Here is a 15,969-nt window from a genome sequence, read left to right as displayed (position 1 = left end):
TATGCCACAAAATGTTTTAAGCATTACCTTTGCCGACCTACTTAATTCTCATAAAAATACAACGATGTAAATGATACAATCGCGCCCATTTTGTAGAAGAAGAACCTGGGGCTGTCTTGAGACTAGCTGAAGATAAAGCAGGTACAGTGTTAGGACAGCCTCCGGGGCATGGCGATTGCTTTATGAACGTTACCGGGTAAAAGCCTTCTGGACAGGGGTGAACTGGCACACACCCCCGGGAGGCGGATTTGGGTTTTGGTAAAGTCAGAGCTTTGAACAATGGACTGCTCCGTCCCAAGGTCCTGCGGCTGCTGGCCATGCCGGAAAGCAACCTGAGGAGAGAGGGCCATTTTCTGGGATGGTTGCAGGGGAGAGTCAAGCTTCGGGGGGAGGTTAGTACAGTATTATGGTGACAAGAACAACAACAACGGCAAATATTTATCGAGAACTACAACATGAGAACAATGACTTAACATGGATTCTGTCATCGTGTCTTGCCATAGCCCTACCAGATGCTTCTATTGTTATCCCCATTTTGTAGATTAAAAAAGAATGCTCACACTCCCATGGGGGACCTGGCACTTAGGGATGTGAAGGGGCTTGTCCCGTGTCACACAGTGGGTCACAGTGGCAGAGCCACGGCTCCGCTCTGGTGTGCCTCACTCCAATGCCCTGCCTTCTTCCTTAACGGTCCTTCCCACCGGGAAAGCCTGGGACCAGTGTTCCAGCTGACACTAATCACTCCCTATCCTCTAGCTATTATGGTTTGCACTAATTTAGGTCAAGCATATATATTGCTGTGCAGAGGGGTCTCAGAGCTTCCTGTGAGTGCCTGTGCCTTGGAGCTGCTCGCGAGCTCCCTGTGTGCTGACGGCCCTCCAGGTCTCTGGGCATGCTCCAGCTGTTCACCGAATAAGCCTTGGCAGGGAAGGAAAAGGAGGAGGGCCAGATGAGCCCCGCAGCTGTGTGGTCTTGGGGACAAAGAGAAAATGACTGTGAGTGTCCGCTGTCCATCTGTGAAATGGGGACACTAACACTCGACCAACAGGGTCATGGTCCAGACCCAATGAGATAAAGGATGTAAAGGACCCTCATCATCACCAGGCCCAAACGGGGACCTCGGCAAGGGGCTGGCGTATTTTGGAAATGCATTTGTTTATTTTATAAATATTTAGCCAGCACTCACCATAGGGGCTGGAGGTTAGGTCTATGGAAAAGAGCAAAACAGACATGGGTCTTGTTCTCCTGGAATTTAGAGTTTGGTTAATGGGCCAGAGTCACTGCGCAAGCCCTTGTCTCTGCCTGTGCCTACGCTTACGCCTAGATCTATCCCTATAGCTATATCTGTACAAATATATCTATACGAATCATGATAGATGCTTTAAAAATACAGGGTACTATATGAGAGCTTATTGCAGAAGGGCCAATCTAACCTACAGAATAGGGGTGGGGGTCAGGCATTGGGAGAAGCAGATTTCCCTGGAGAGTGTTAGTCAGGCCCTAAAGCCGAACCAGCCAGTGGCCTGATAAAGTTTGATATACCAGAGCTTTCCCCAGGAGTGTCGGAAAAAGCGTGACCCTTCTCTCCCACACCCACCCTCACGTGCACCATCATAACCATCACGACCTTGGAGCCCATCTGATCTCCGAGGCCACCCTTCTTTGGCAAAGAGCCATCACCTCCTCCCTGTAAGGTTCCTAATGCTCACAGAAATTCTTCTCCACGCCCCACCCCTCTTTTTCCTGCCACTTGCAAATCCCGTCATTATATTAAAAAAAAAGGGGAGGGGGGAAATGGGTTCCATGACAAATGCTGAGGCTTGAGGATTATTTATTCATGAAACACCCGCATGGAGTCATTGAGAGCGCCTCACAGCCCTCGTCTCTGGGAGAAGCTCATTAAATGGGCCGCAGAGATGGGAAGGCACCGGCTTCTCAGGAGCAGCGGCTCAGAAAGCCAGGCCAAGGGCGCGCCTGCCGCCCTGGGAGCACGGGGACCCCAGTGATCCGGGACGGCGGAGAGGGTTTCTTGGAGCCAGAAGAGCCCACGATTAGAGAATAAACGGGGCTGTGTTTCTCGCAGGGATAACGCCAGCTGCTGGGGCCCAGCTCGGCCTCCCTCCTTATTGCGCCCTCTCTGGGCCTCAGACTCCACATTTACACGACGGACGAGGTGATCGCTGAGGGTCCTCCCAGCTCCGATTTCTAATAACAACCTGCGGCTTTCCAAGAAGGATGAGATGGGAGTGTAAGAAAGTGGGAGTAGGGAGAGGCTGATCATCGTTTCCGCTGCATGCACTGTACACACTGCAGCTAGAGAAATCGAAGGATTTATTCAACCAGCAGGAATATCACATAATCACAACTGTGTTACCATGAAGAAGTCCTCAGCTCCAACCAGGGTCCTGCCACTTACTACCTGCGAAACTTTTAACAACTCATTCAACCTCTCTGAGCCTCAGTTTCCTCATGCTTGGATGGCAGAGAACAATACCTAACTCTTAGGCTACCATGAGGATTATATAAATGATAAAAAGCTCTGTGAAGGCAGGGGTTCTGTGATGCTCACTGCAGCCCAGTGCCTGGAAGGCTGTACAGGCACCCAGATGTTTAACGGAGAGATGAATAAATGAATGAATGAATGAGTGAATGAATGAGCAAACGAATGCAAAGTTATGTGAACTACTCCACAACGTATTTGCTTTTATTGTGGTTGTTGTTACTACCGATAGTCTGCTTTTCATCAATCCTAAAAATTACTCAAGCCTAGAGAACAGGGGTTCTCACTTTGATACCCAGGACCCCTCTGCCAGCCTAGAGAAGCATACGGGCCACATCTCAGAAAAATGTTTTTAAATGCATAAAATTAAATGAAGAAAGCATTTCAAAAAGAAACATTTATAAAAACATTTTTAAAGTGTCAACTATACTATGATAATATATATGCTTGCTTATTGATACATTAAAGACCGAGTAACATGTAATAACCACCATAAATTGGAAGCAGTAATTAGCATAAACTATGTTTTAGGACATCTGCAACAACAAAAAAATAAAGATAATATAAAATGAGATGTGATTTCTGTTGCGACAAAGTCACGGGGACTGCTAACACACCTGTGTTTGCACAGAAGGAATGCTAAATTACAGTGAACGTGTATTGTCTTCCCATGTAATTTCGTGGTCCTCCAGCACAGGCCCACGGTTGACGGCCCCTGCCTAGACTAACACTTTGATGGAAAAACTTTCCCTGAATATCTGTTGGTCTATGGCTATAACGTGAAGCTTGGGTCTAGATAAGGAGAGACAGGAAATTAAAACTCAGCTGTGATCACACCAAAATCACTGTTTCTCGGAGGGGCACATGCAGGAAGGAGGACAGACTTTGGCTTCAGAAAAAAAATTTTAAAAAGATCTCAAGGGTGTGCTGGATGACTTCCCTCTCTGAGCCTCAGTTTCCTCATGTGTAAATGTATCATCGCGACGTTTCCTTGCAGGGTAGCTGGGGAACTTGGTGAAACAAACGAGGCTAGGCACCTTGCACAAAGATGTGAATGGTAGCTCCTCTCTGTCCCCATCCTGTTCCTTCTAGGATGAGACGTGTTAATTGCAGCCACCCGCACTTAGAGCTGCCCAAGGAACCATGGTGGGACGCATTTCCACGTTCCTTAGCACCCGCTGAGTACCAGGCCATGTGCTAGATACTCAGCACTCAGGGATGCCCAGAAAATGTCCTTTCCCTCACAAAGTGCACAAACGGAAGCCAGAGACAACAAACAAAGGTTTTATAACATGGAGCAGAGTGAACACTTACAACACAGATGCATAAAAATATATCACGAGATCCCCCAGGGAGAAGCCATAAATTCTTCTTGGACTCGTTGGAGAAGGCTTCCTGGAGGAGTCAGAAACACACTGGCTCTTGAAGAAAGATGGATAGTGATGATGAAGAGAAGGAGGGAAGGAAGAGGAAAGGAGAAGAAAGTCAAGACAGGCGTTAGAGGACAGCATAAAGTAGACAGAACGTGGGAGAGAGGGAGGAAGAGTGTTGGAGAAGTAGAAGTGAGCCCGTGATGAAGGTGAGCGGTGGGCAGGAGACAAGAAGGCCCACCAGGCTCTGTGGTATGTGTTCCACAGATCATTTTCTAATTCAACCCTATAAGGAAAATCTTTTTACTCCATTTTACAGATGAGAAAACTGAGGCTCAGAATGGTAAAGTCAGCCACGTATGACTCTATAGTTCCTTAAAAAGGGAGCCGTAGTAGGAATGCAGTTGTGCTCGAAAGTCCACATCCTCCACCAGCGCCTCACCAGATATCACTCGGAGAAGATTGTGCTCTCCGGAACCCCACCCAGAGTCAGATAAGGAAACAAGACGTTTAGGAACAGGACTTGGGCCATCAGGGAAGCCCTGCGCCCCGACTTTCAAATACAGCCATCGCCCCCTGTTCCTCACCTTGTGTGTCCCATCTCCTCTTTCTCAGATCCTGGCAGTTCCAGCCTCCACCCCGGGTGATCATGAACATAGAGAGTGTGTGGTGAAAACAGTGACTCTGGCCTGCTCTCGAGACGGTGTCACCCAGCAGCCAGGCTGAGTTGGGCCCTGGGTTCTTCTCACCTGGCTGCCTCACCCTGCACTGCCAGGGCTGTCTGCTTCTGGCTCCTGTCCCAGCCAGGGCAGCTTCTGCCACTTCCCGGGGCAGTACAGGGGTGGGGGTGAGCCAGCTCCTGACTCCCTCCCAAGGGACTGGCCAGGGGTCTGCAGTGAAGCCTAGTGCATAAGACTTGCTGGCTATTGCTGAGACATGGGCAGAAGGGTCTGAGAAGTGTTGGGAGGAATAGGGGTAGGTAATAACTTGGTTTTCCAACCTCATAAGCTTCTCCTTAGCCAGGGCATGTCGGACTCACTCACAGAATCCTCATTGTCTTTGAAGATTTATCCAAGCCAAATTAATCACATTCTCTGAGGTCTCCCCGAATGCTGATTGTATTTCATTATCACTAAGAACAGGGTGATAGCGAAAATATTGAGTCTTCCACCTGCGTTATCTCATGCAATACTCATAGTAACTCTATAAAGGAGGCCTATGCAAACCCAGTATACAGATGGAAAAAGTGAGGCTCAAGGGAGGCACGAAGATTTGCTTCAGGTCTCATAGCTAATCAGGATTCAGACCTGGCTCTGTCTGACTTCAAAGCTGGAGGCATGTTTAACTTCCGTGCTCCCCGCCACAGATTTCAACTCATTTCATGAGGTATTTATTATTCCTCCCTTCTGTGAGCAACCCGACGGGCAGCCCAGGGCTTGGCTGGATAGGCTGGATGTTTGAACAGAGAAAGAAAACGGAAAGGAGGATTTGAGCAGAGAGGGGAAGGGATAAGGAGAGCCAGATTTTATTCTTTTCGCTAGACTGTACATTTCTAAAGCAGGAATCTCTGCACCTCCAGGGCCTAACATAATGACATTTAATAGGCAGGTGGCATACATTTATCAAATATTTAAATGAACAGGTGGAGAGGTAAATAAACACTGAGAGAATTCATCGAGGAATTAATGAAAGAGTGAATGCCGCTGGCTCAGTGCCCTGGTCAAGTCGCCTTTAAATGAATTTGAGCTTTTAAGAGCGGAGGCGCCTTACCCTTGATGCCCGCATTGTGGGATTACAGGAATGCAGTTTTGGGGTGGGAGGGAGGCGAGAAGATTAAAATGAAGATCAAAGTGAAACTCCGTGTGCACTAAGACCCTGAGAAATGGGGAGATGTTGTTCGGCGGGTATAAAGTTCGCTATGCGAGATGAGTGACGTCTGGAGATTTGCTGTGAGACGCGAAGCCTATAGTTAACAAAATGATGTCGTGCGCTTTAAAATCTCCTGTTAAGTCCTCTTACCGAAAACCAACCAACCAGCCAATAACCAAAAAGGCAAAAGATCAGGAGGAAGCTGGTGGCGGTGATGGGCAAGTCTATTCACCCTGATCATGGCGATGGTTTCACAGGTATGTGTATGTGCACGAACTCATTTAATTATATACATTAAATATATGCAGGGATTTTTGTTGTTGTTTGTTTTTTTTTTGTATGTCAGCTATATCTAATATAGCTATTCATCTTTAAAAAATAAAATGACCCCTTGAAATCCCAAGCCACGAAAAAGAGCATGATGTTCCCTGGACTTGACATTCATTACAGCAGCCACGAGCCTGGAAATTCTCTCTCCTCATGTGTCCTTTAAAGTGCCTTCCTTGTTCCATCCCTCATACCTTGATTGTCTCCTGATGTGTATGGCCACAGCCCTGTGCACTCCGAGCCCCTGGATGCAGCCAGGTTCTGTGAGGAGGGAACAGGTACAAGGGCGAATTCATCCAAGTCCGGGAAGGAAGTGGGCTGAAACCCTGTGGGACATGTGGAGTCGCAATGTGGATTCTTGGAACTAGACAAACCTGTGAAATCCCTAAGAGTTTCCTGACCAAGCTGGCCAAGATCTGGACTCGTGGTAAAAACACGGGATTGACAGTGAGGAGACAGGGACTCCAGGCCGGTTCTGCCATTTGCTCACTGTGATCATGGGCAAGTCCCTTCTATTCTCGGGGCCTCAGTTTCCCCATCAGTAAAAAGAGGGCTGGACCTAATGCTCCCTCAGATTCCTCTCACTTGAGAAGTGCTTCAGAAGTCACTAAAGCTTCCTGAGTGAGGAGGCTCAGGGGCCATCACGCCCAGGTGCCCTGTATTTCTGTAGCACCTAGAGCAAGTGTTACACTCCTCGAGGCTGGTAGAAGACTCCTGCCACCTCGGAACCAGGAGCTGGATTTCCAAGGAGGCACCCAGGAGGCAGAGACCCCCTTCCCACAGCTCGCCTGGCCCCGCCCCTGCCCCGTGCCCATTCCTCATTCAGATCATATTTGCTGAGCACCCAGAGTACACCAGGCACAGTATGAGGCCTGTGGAGGTGTGTACGGATGCCCTGTGTCCTCAAAGACCGTGCATTCCAGTGGAGAGACACTTAGACACAAGAGGAAATGACCTAATGGCAGAACTGCCTGAGAGCGTCAGCAGCACAGCGCTCGTTGCTTTAACGATAGCTTCTATGTCCTGCTGCATCATTTTCAAAGCAACGTCACACACGTCACCTTAGTGAGCTGTCACCGTTGTCCCTGGTTTGCTATTTACAATGATAGATGAACAAACTGAGTCCCCAAGAGGTAGAATGGCTTAAATTCAGATCCGTTGGTTTCTTGGGCAGTGTCCGGGGCTTTCAGTGATTGGGGTGGGGGTGGAGGGCCCTGGAGGAGAGCGGTTTTGTGTAGAAACCCAAATGTGGCTGAAAGATGAAAGGTGTGCACCCGGCATAACTTGTGTGGGGAGCAGAGGAGACCGTATGCCGGCCAAGGGAAAGCAACCCTGAAGAATGGAATTCTACCCCGTAATACAGGGAAATCATTCTATAATATAGGTGGAGGGAGGAGACACAATTCCAAGTGCTAGAGCAAAGGAAAGAAAGAAATGTGAAAGGAAGACAGTTTGGCACATCAGAAACTGCGGATCCCAGCGAGAGAGACCTGAGTTGGAACCCCAGGCCTGTCTGACAACTTCACTGTGTGGTCTTAGAGGGTCACTGGGTCTCTCTGACCTCAGCTGCTTTATGTGTCAAAGGGAAATCACAGCGCTGACCTCTCAGCACAGATATGAGAACAAAGTGAGGTAAACCACACACAGCAGCACCGCACGCATCGCCCGGCAGAGAGCAAGCCCAGCCATCGTAAATCCCCTCTCACTATACTTCCCGATCTGCACCGGGGGTGCCCGCTGCCCTTGCACAGGGTCGGTGGGTTAGAAGAAAACGTGATTTCCCGAGAGACTCCAGCGTAGGCAGAACACGAGGTGCCTCTACCTGCCTACAAACGATTACTTTATTCTACAAAATGTAAATTCCAGGCAGAAAAGGCTGTGTCCAGTCTATTAGCTACTTGCAAAACAATTCAGTGGAGGATAGTGAGTTATGGTAACTAAACACTAGTTCGTTCATTTGGTGAAAAGAACTACTTCTACTTTGAAGCATCAGGGTTATTCGAAGCACAGTTTATAACTGTTTTTTTCTTCATGTGGTGAAAATTGCAAGGTAATTGCCCACTGGTCATCATCCATAACTACAATACTATTACATACTCAACACCAGAAATGATGATTTCTGATTCACTTAGGAATAACAAAATAAGTATCGATCAATGCATCCATCTATCCATCGACCCACCTATCATTCCATCCATCCATCCATTACGAAGACACTTACTAAGCTCCTGCGACACTTGTCTCCATGCTGTGAGGAGTCAGCAGCACAGAAAAGACTAAGTTGTGGGACATCTCTCAGAAATCATGAAGAGCAGAGAAGACATGACAGAGTGGTCTGTGGGATTTCAGAAAGGGAGGAGGTTCCTTCCGGTTAGGAATCAAGGTGGGGGTCAGTGTGTGGATCAAGAAGGACTTCGACTGTCTTCGTGATTTTCAGCTGTGTGCATGTATATGCTTACTCGGAAATAAATATTTTATTAAAAAAAAAATCAATGATCACACTGGAGGAAGAGAGAGCAGAAGAGGAAGAGGAAGAAAAGATTCTGGACCGAAAAGCAGGTTATCATAGTTGAGCTTGTGTCACGAGCAGTCAAGCAAAAGAGAGAGAAAAAAAGACTTGATTCAATGAAAGTGGGGTTGAAGGAATAAAAATCCTAAGTATCACCTGTTCCCCCAGGAGCTTGCCTATGTCTAAATTTGCATTTATTTGACAAGATGTAGTCATTTCCACCAATCAAGTTGGCAAATATTTTTATCAGATGATAATTCTCTGTGCTAATGAAGGCATAGTGAAATGATATTTTTTTCTTATTCTACCTGTGCTGTTAAAAATTGCCAAAATTTATGGAAATAAATTTGACAAAGTATATCAAAATTCTTGAAGTGTTCACACAATTTGACCGAGCGAGCATAGTAGTACACTTTATAGTAGAAATGAGCAATGCGGATAAAGATGCAAATTTAAAAATGTTCGTCACAGAATTGTCTATAATGGAGATAAAAGTGAAAATGATCTGTATATCCAATAGTGACAATATGGAATTATGGTCCATGCATATGATAAACTATTGTTTTGAAAATTGAAAATTATGATTTCTAGGCATAGCTAATTATATGGAAAAACTGTATATTAGAATTTTCCTCCCCAAAATGTAAAAAACAAATTACATATATACAAATGCACATGCACATATAATAAGACAATAAAAAGGCTTAACAGAGGATGTGGCATTTCACTGGGTTGAATGTGTGGTGATGGGGCTGAGACCATGCAGTAGACTGTCCTTATACTTGTTTATAAGGACTCTGTGTCCCCGTTTTCTGATAATAGCCCCCCCTTTAGCTTTGTATAAGTCTAAAGAGCTCTCCCCATACCCACATACACATTGGACATGACCTTGGAGATTTATGAGTCAAGGTGCCCTGCATTCCTCTGGACTGTACAGGTGAGCACGTGAACTGACAACTAGGCCACCTGGAGCTTTCCTCCTGGGAACCTAATTCATTCATTCATTCATTCATTTTTTATTATTTATGCCTACAGCACCTGGTCTTCCTAAGTGGTCTCCCATCCAAGTACTAACCAGGTCCAACCCTGCTTAGCTTCCAAGATCAGACATTGGGCTTGTTTAGAGTGGCATGGCCATAGACCATGGACTGTGGCTCCACTGGGGCACAAACCCAGGACCTTCTGCATATAAAGCAGATGTGCTAACCACTACACTATGGAACCACATCCTGATTCATTTATTTTTTAAGCAGAATCCCATGAAGGTTGATGATGTAGAATTCCGTTGCTCATAAACCACCCATGCTCATGTACACTTTGGAAGTTCTTCAAGGCGAGCCCATGAGGTAGGCCTACTTTGGCTTGCTGACCTGTCATAAGCAGTGGTCAGCCATTAGAAGTTTCCGAGCAGGGGAATGACTCAAATAGAGCGGTGTCTACACGTAGCTAAAGGATACTTCAGTTCAGAGCTTCTAGGTTTGGTTTGGTGTTCCTGAGTTTTGCTAACAGGAGAGTCCAACAAAGCTTCAGGGATTTTGAAGAAGGGTGCTGAGTGAGGACACAGAGTTTCAGGCTGTTGTGCCCAGAAAGGATGCCCATTTTGTGCTATCAAAGAGATAACGGCAGAAGGCGGGAGGCAAGGGGAGGAAGGCCTCCATCACGGATGGCCCTGTCTCCAACAGGAAGTGCATAGAACAAGCAAGAGGGAAGAAGAAAAAGCAGAGAAAGTACTTTGAGGCCAAAGTTAACAGAGTTGTTTGGTAAATTCAGTCACGCAGGCAGGTGGGCTTTGTCTAGAAGCCCTGTCTCTTACAAAGCCAGGGCCTAAGCTTGAGAACCCGTGCTTCCTGGAAGGCCACAGGGTCCAGGAGAAAGACACTGAGCTTGGAATCTAAAAGAAGTGGTTTCAAGTCCCTTGCTCTGTTGCTAATGTGAGAGATCTTGGACAGCCACTTCCTTTTCTGAGCCTCAGTTGCCCTATTTTCAGTAGGGTTGTTTACTCATTCATTTGATAGCATGCCCATACATTCATTCATGCATTCATTCAACAAATGTCTATTGAATGTCTACTACTATCATTTACTGCTAGTTTTGGCTTATAAAGGAAAATAAAGAACATTGCTTTTCTCTTTGTATAAAAAAGGTAGGCAGGCTCTCTGTAGCACTGTCCACAGAGGATGAGGGAGCTGTGGACTCCTCACTTCCAGGCTTACCCGCTTGTTACTTATTCTTAAGGATCTGGGCAGACCTACGACAACAGGCAGCAAAGAGTCTAGTCCTGGTCACAGACCTGCTGTCAGAGAGACTCACGGCGGAGGGGAATATGCAATTATCCACCCACAGACCTGCTCCGTCAGTCTTGTTCTAGACAAGACCACGATTTGGCCTGCTTGGGGGATAGAAAAGAAAGAGTGCCGGGGAGGAAGTGGGTGGAGACAGTGCTTACGGGCCACTCTTACAGTCAGCTCAAATGCAGACTGCACAGGCAGCGTGGGAGAACTGCCCACTTCTGCAAATTGGTTTTTCTATTTTGGTGGGGGAAAGAATTTGACATTTCAGATACATGAAAAGCTATGTATTGAGCATCTGTGACATGTCGGGCATTGTTCTAGGTGTAGCAAAGACTGGTGTATAAAAAAGGGGCCCTTCTCTCCCGATGTTTATATTATAGTTGGGAGAGAAACTTCAAATAAATGGGCAAGGCTTAAAGAATTAAACGGCTTAAGTGTTAAACAGTTACTGTGGCAGAAAGGAGCTGGGGAGTGTTGGGCTGGGCTGTGGGGTGGTGTACTGGTTTGGTAAGGTAGTCAGGGAAGGCCTGGAGGGTCATCAAGATAATCGAATGGGATAACGAATGCAGAGTGATTAACACAGCATCTACTATAGGGCAGGCGCTCAATAAATTGCCGTGAACGTTGTTATTGTTAATTAGTTCTAAGTTCCTTATCTGAATACGGGGACATTAATGCCTATGCCACTGGGTTGCTGGATTGATTAAATTTGGAAATACATAAATACAACTTTACAACACAAACTCAACAGGTGACTATTGAAGCCAGATATGTTCCAGGGAGACAGACATAACAAACATATAAATACATAGCACAAAGTCAGAGCGATAAGGGGAGGAAGGAAATAAAGGCAGGGTTTGAGACAGAGATTCCCGGGAGGATAGGAGAGGATTTTCGAGGCCTGAGGAGACGACCTTCTAGCGGAATCAGAAGGAAGCGGTGGAGAGAGCCATGCTGGGAAAACACGATATAAGCAGAGGGAACAGTGGGTACGGAGACCCCGAGGCAGGGTGGGGTTGGCGCTGCGAAGAGCAGCTGGGGCCGAAGGAGCTTGGAGGTGACGATAAGGGCTTTTGGTTTTTATTATAGGTATAAAGCAAAGGCATTGGAGGGCTTTGAGCAAGGAGTGTAATGATAACTCTGACCATGTAGGTTACATTCATCTTCGATGTATCAAAAGATCAGCGATAATGTATGCAAAGTACCTGACAGTCATTCTAAAATAAATATATTCATTACATGCCTACTATGTGTAGGCTGCTAGATACAGCAGTGCAGATAGGGGATACCCGCTTCCTCTTGCCCTCAGAGAACTTCTGAGGGTTTTATTAGCACAGTATATATACTCAAATGATTACTTGATACGGAATATATTCCATTATATTATGCAGATATGACCTTATTTCATAGGACCGTCTGGTATACTCATATTTACTTTCCATAGCCCAGTTCGGTCATTGCCTTCTTCGTGAAGCTGGAGACTTCCATTTACCGCATCACTCGGGCTGAGTTGCTGTCACTTGCCTGTCCACCTTCCTGGATCCTGGATCCATTTCTACTGAGGCACACAGCAGGGCAAATTAGTTGGCTGTTTGTTTGCTCACGATGTTTATTTCTGTATCCTCAGGGATCAGCACAGGGGCTGACATGTGGCTAGTGTAATACATGTTTGCAGCAGAAAGGAAGAGAGAAAGGGAAGGAAGGAGGGAGGGAGGGAGTGAGGAAAGCGAATCCACTTCTTTCCTCCGCCTTTTCCAGGTAATGCTAAAGTTCATTTCACCCAGCAAGTGCTGAGTTTATTGATCTACATTTCCGAGGTATTGAACTGAGTTTCTATTGACAGCAATAACTACCAACCAGGCTGGGGGAGAGAGAAATGTGCTGACAGCCAGCAAATCATATGCTTGGTGGTGAAATGCCTGTCTATGCCAAGGGGACAATCATTAATTTCCTGTTCCTTCAGTTACATTTCTTGGGCTGACTGACAAGTTCATTTTGGGGATTCATCAGGCCCTTTATAAATAAACTCCCTTCTTATTCCATGTTTCTAACTGCACCTGCCACCCAGATGATTGGCTGCTCGGGACTCACATAAACATCTGAAATTGCTAGCAATAGCTCAACACGGTAGTTAAAGGAAATGTTCCAGTGACTGCATGATATAATCAAGAGAACTCACTTCTCCTGGCATCTCAGGCCTCTCAATTCTGTGCATATAACCAAAGAGGATTGTACTCATTGCCCCAACCAACACCTTTCAATAAACAACAGCCAAGCATTTAGCTATAGGAGAGTTTGTTGCCATGCGGAACTTTAAAGACCCTCCAAAAACTGTGTGACTCTGAATAAGTCACTTAATCTCTCTGAGCTTCAGTTTTCTTGCCTAAAAAGGGTGGCTATATTGTGAATGGCACTGTTGACAAAGAAGATACGAGGTAACAGAAGTGAACATGTGAAAAGCTCCACTAAGGAGAAGGAAATTTGTAATATTATCTCATTAAGTCTCACAACAAATCTCATAATTGCTATCTCTACAGGCAAGCAAGTAGTGACTCTAAAAAGGAAATTGACCTGTTCCAGGCTGGTAAGTAGCTAAGGTGTACTATGAACCCATTGGCTCTGCCTGAGGCTGCTCACAGACAATTTATCATTATCTTTCTTAGTGATTTTACTCCTGTGCCTGGCCTAAAATTCCATCTGGTGACTGTGGCCTGGAGGTTAACATAGAAAATACTTGGCTCTCTCTGCTAGCCTTCATATAAACAAAGAGAGTCTAGGGCACCTGAAATTAATTCTAAAGGCTCCCAGTCATCAAAGTACAGATATTAGAACCCCGATGCCTGGCTTTGATGTAGCTAATGTATTCATTTTTCAGTTTATTTTGCTAACAGTAGCTGGAGGTACCTTGACATTTGCATTAGAATACAATTTCTCTTAAAGACTGTTTATGTTCTGAAAAGGTTTTGAGCAGTTCTACCTATTAAATTGGGCAGGCAAATTTCTCTGTCGAAAGACAATGAGCCATGAGTGCTGGAGCTTTTAGGTTGAGACATGAGACATTTCTCTTTCATTTACTCACAGACATTTACCGAATATCTACTGTGCATGGCATTCAGTCACCATGGCCCTTTCACAGTTTCCATTGGAGTAGGGAAGACGAACACTAATCCAAGAACGCCCTGTTTCCCACGTGTGGAAGAGTCAGCCTGGCACTTAGCACCTGCTACCTTACCACAAACCCATGAAGTAGCAAGTGTGTTGCCCCCATTCTATAAACGAGGAAACTGAGGCATGGCAAAGCACAGAGACATGCACGGTGTCCCACAGGATGAGAGTGGAGGATCTAGAACTTGAATGTAGGTAGACCCTAGGACAGAGGGCTATAATGAGCCAGACAGTGTCACATGACTGACCATTGGGCTCTGGGCCATGCGGTGAGATTATCAGAACTGGTGATGGGCACATGGAGAACATAGGGATCTATTGTTTTATTCTTTCTACTTTCGTATACAGTTGACAATTTTATATACGTACATATATATGTATGTATGTGTACACACACACACACACACTAGACTCCACTGTCCAAGGTTTTAACTATGAAGTAGGGGTAACAATGTCACCATCGGCATGGCATTGCTATGAAAATAAAACAAATTAATACTCACGAAGCATTTAGAACTGGTTACATTCTAAGTACAGTAATCCCTCCTTATCTGTGGTTTCACTTTCTATGGTTTCAGTTAGATGGTCAACTGAAGTCCAAAAATATTTCATGGAAAATTCCAGAAATAATTTATGTTTTAAATTGAATGTCGTGCTATGTATCGTGATGAGATCTCACGCCATCCCACTCAGGATGTGAATCATCCCATTTGTCCAACTTATCCACACTGTATACATTCTGCCAGTTAGTCACGTAGTAGCTGTCTTGGTTATCAGATCAGTAATCAGAAAGGGAAAGAGACAGCGTTCATGTAACTTGTATTGCATTCCATTGTTATAATTGTTCTATTTTATCATTAGTTCATTGTTCATCTCTTACTGTGCCTAATTTATAAACTTCATCATAGGTATGCATGAATAAGAAAAACATAGCACATTTAGGGTTCAGTACTACCCACGATTTCAGGCATCCACTGGGGGTCTTGGATAAGGGGGAACTACTGTATTCAAGGTACGTTAGCCATTATGTATTGTAACATCTAAGACAAGAAAGCCTGCAGCACTGAGTGCTCAGCATGGCCTTCCCCATGTATTTCTAAATGTAAGGCAGCTCACCCCCGTTTTCCTGAGATCTTAAGAGTCATTTGTTCTGCCTAAATATATAAACTTTGCTTAGAAATATAAATGAACCAGTCATATATCTACTTATAGTATTTCATTTATTACTTTAGTAATACTCATATCTATTTAAAATCACATATCACACATAATAAATTTAGAAATACTGCTCTTGCCCACTCTTTTGTTTGAATAAAACTACTTTATTCTAGTTCTTTACCTATAATTTCTGATCTAGTTTAATGTATCTTCTCCAAGCAGTTGTTTAAAATAAATTAGTTGAGAAAATACCTTTGATGTGTGAGAAGGTGACGGCCTCTTTTCCAGGGTGGAGGTGGTGGGGAGGGGGGAGGGGCTTTCCTAAGTAAATGCTGCCCTTAATAAAAACATTTAAAGTTATGTGGTCTGAGGGTGGGGTGGATGATTTGTTAATGAGGCAAAGGAGAGCGGGATGGTTAAATTGGGTAGAGTAGCTAAGAGTCTGGCGTGATGGAAGCTCGGAGTAAAGCGAGAGAGAGAAGACAGATGAGGCTGAATGTCAGTCCTTGTCAGACCACACGACACTATCCAGCTCACCGCCTTTTAAATTTAATTTTTTACTGAAGAAGTCATACATTGCTGTCATAAGATATTTAGGCAACACTGAAAAGTACAAAGAAAATCAAAGCCATTAATCCCACTGCCTAGAGAGAGCTACAACTGCTATTTTGCTATTTTTGATCGGAGCATGAATGCACTTTCCCCAGGTAGCCTCGTGGCTCCAACGTCACCTGTTCAATGTCACTAGGTGACTGTCTAATATTAGGGTTGCCCGATTTA

The 15,969-nt window shown here is 45.2% G+C and overlaps 1 protein-coding gene, 1 non-coding gene and 1 pseudogene across 12 annotated transcripts in view; all 3 read right to left on the bottom strand.

Moving 5' to 3' along the window:
- Nucleotides 1–15,969, bottom strand: part of ASTN2 (astrotactin 2) — a 900,155-nt gene that overhangs the window by 334,409 nt on the left and 549,777 nt on the right. The window lies entirely within an intron of this gene.
- On the bottom strand, nucleotides 9,602–9,717 carry LOC118600578 (annotated as a pseudogene).
- Nucleotides 9,727–9,799, bottom strand: TRNAI-UAU. The gene has a single exon. It is a non-coding gene; the product is annotated as a tRNA-Ile (tRNA).

This window comes from Rousettus aegyptiacus, unplaced genomic scaffold (assembly GCF_014176215.1).
Source record: "Rousettus aegyptiacus isolate mRouAeg1 unplaced genomic scaffold, mRouAeg1.p scaffold_m13_p_3, whole genome shotgun sequence".
Lineage (NCBI taxonomy): Eukaryota > Metazoa > Chordata > Mammalia > Chiroptera > Pteropodidae > Rousettus > Rousettus aegyptiacus.
Note: the sequence above shows the minus strand (reverse complement) of the source record. Positions and strands in the feature narration are given on the sequence as shown.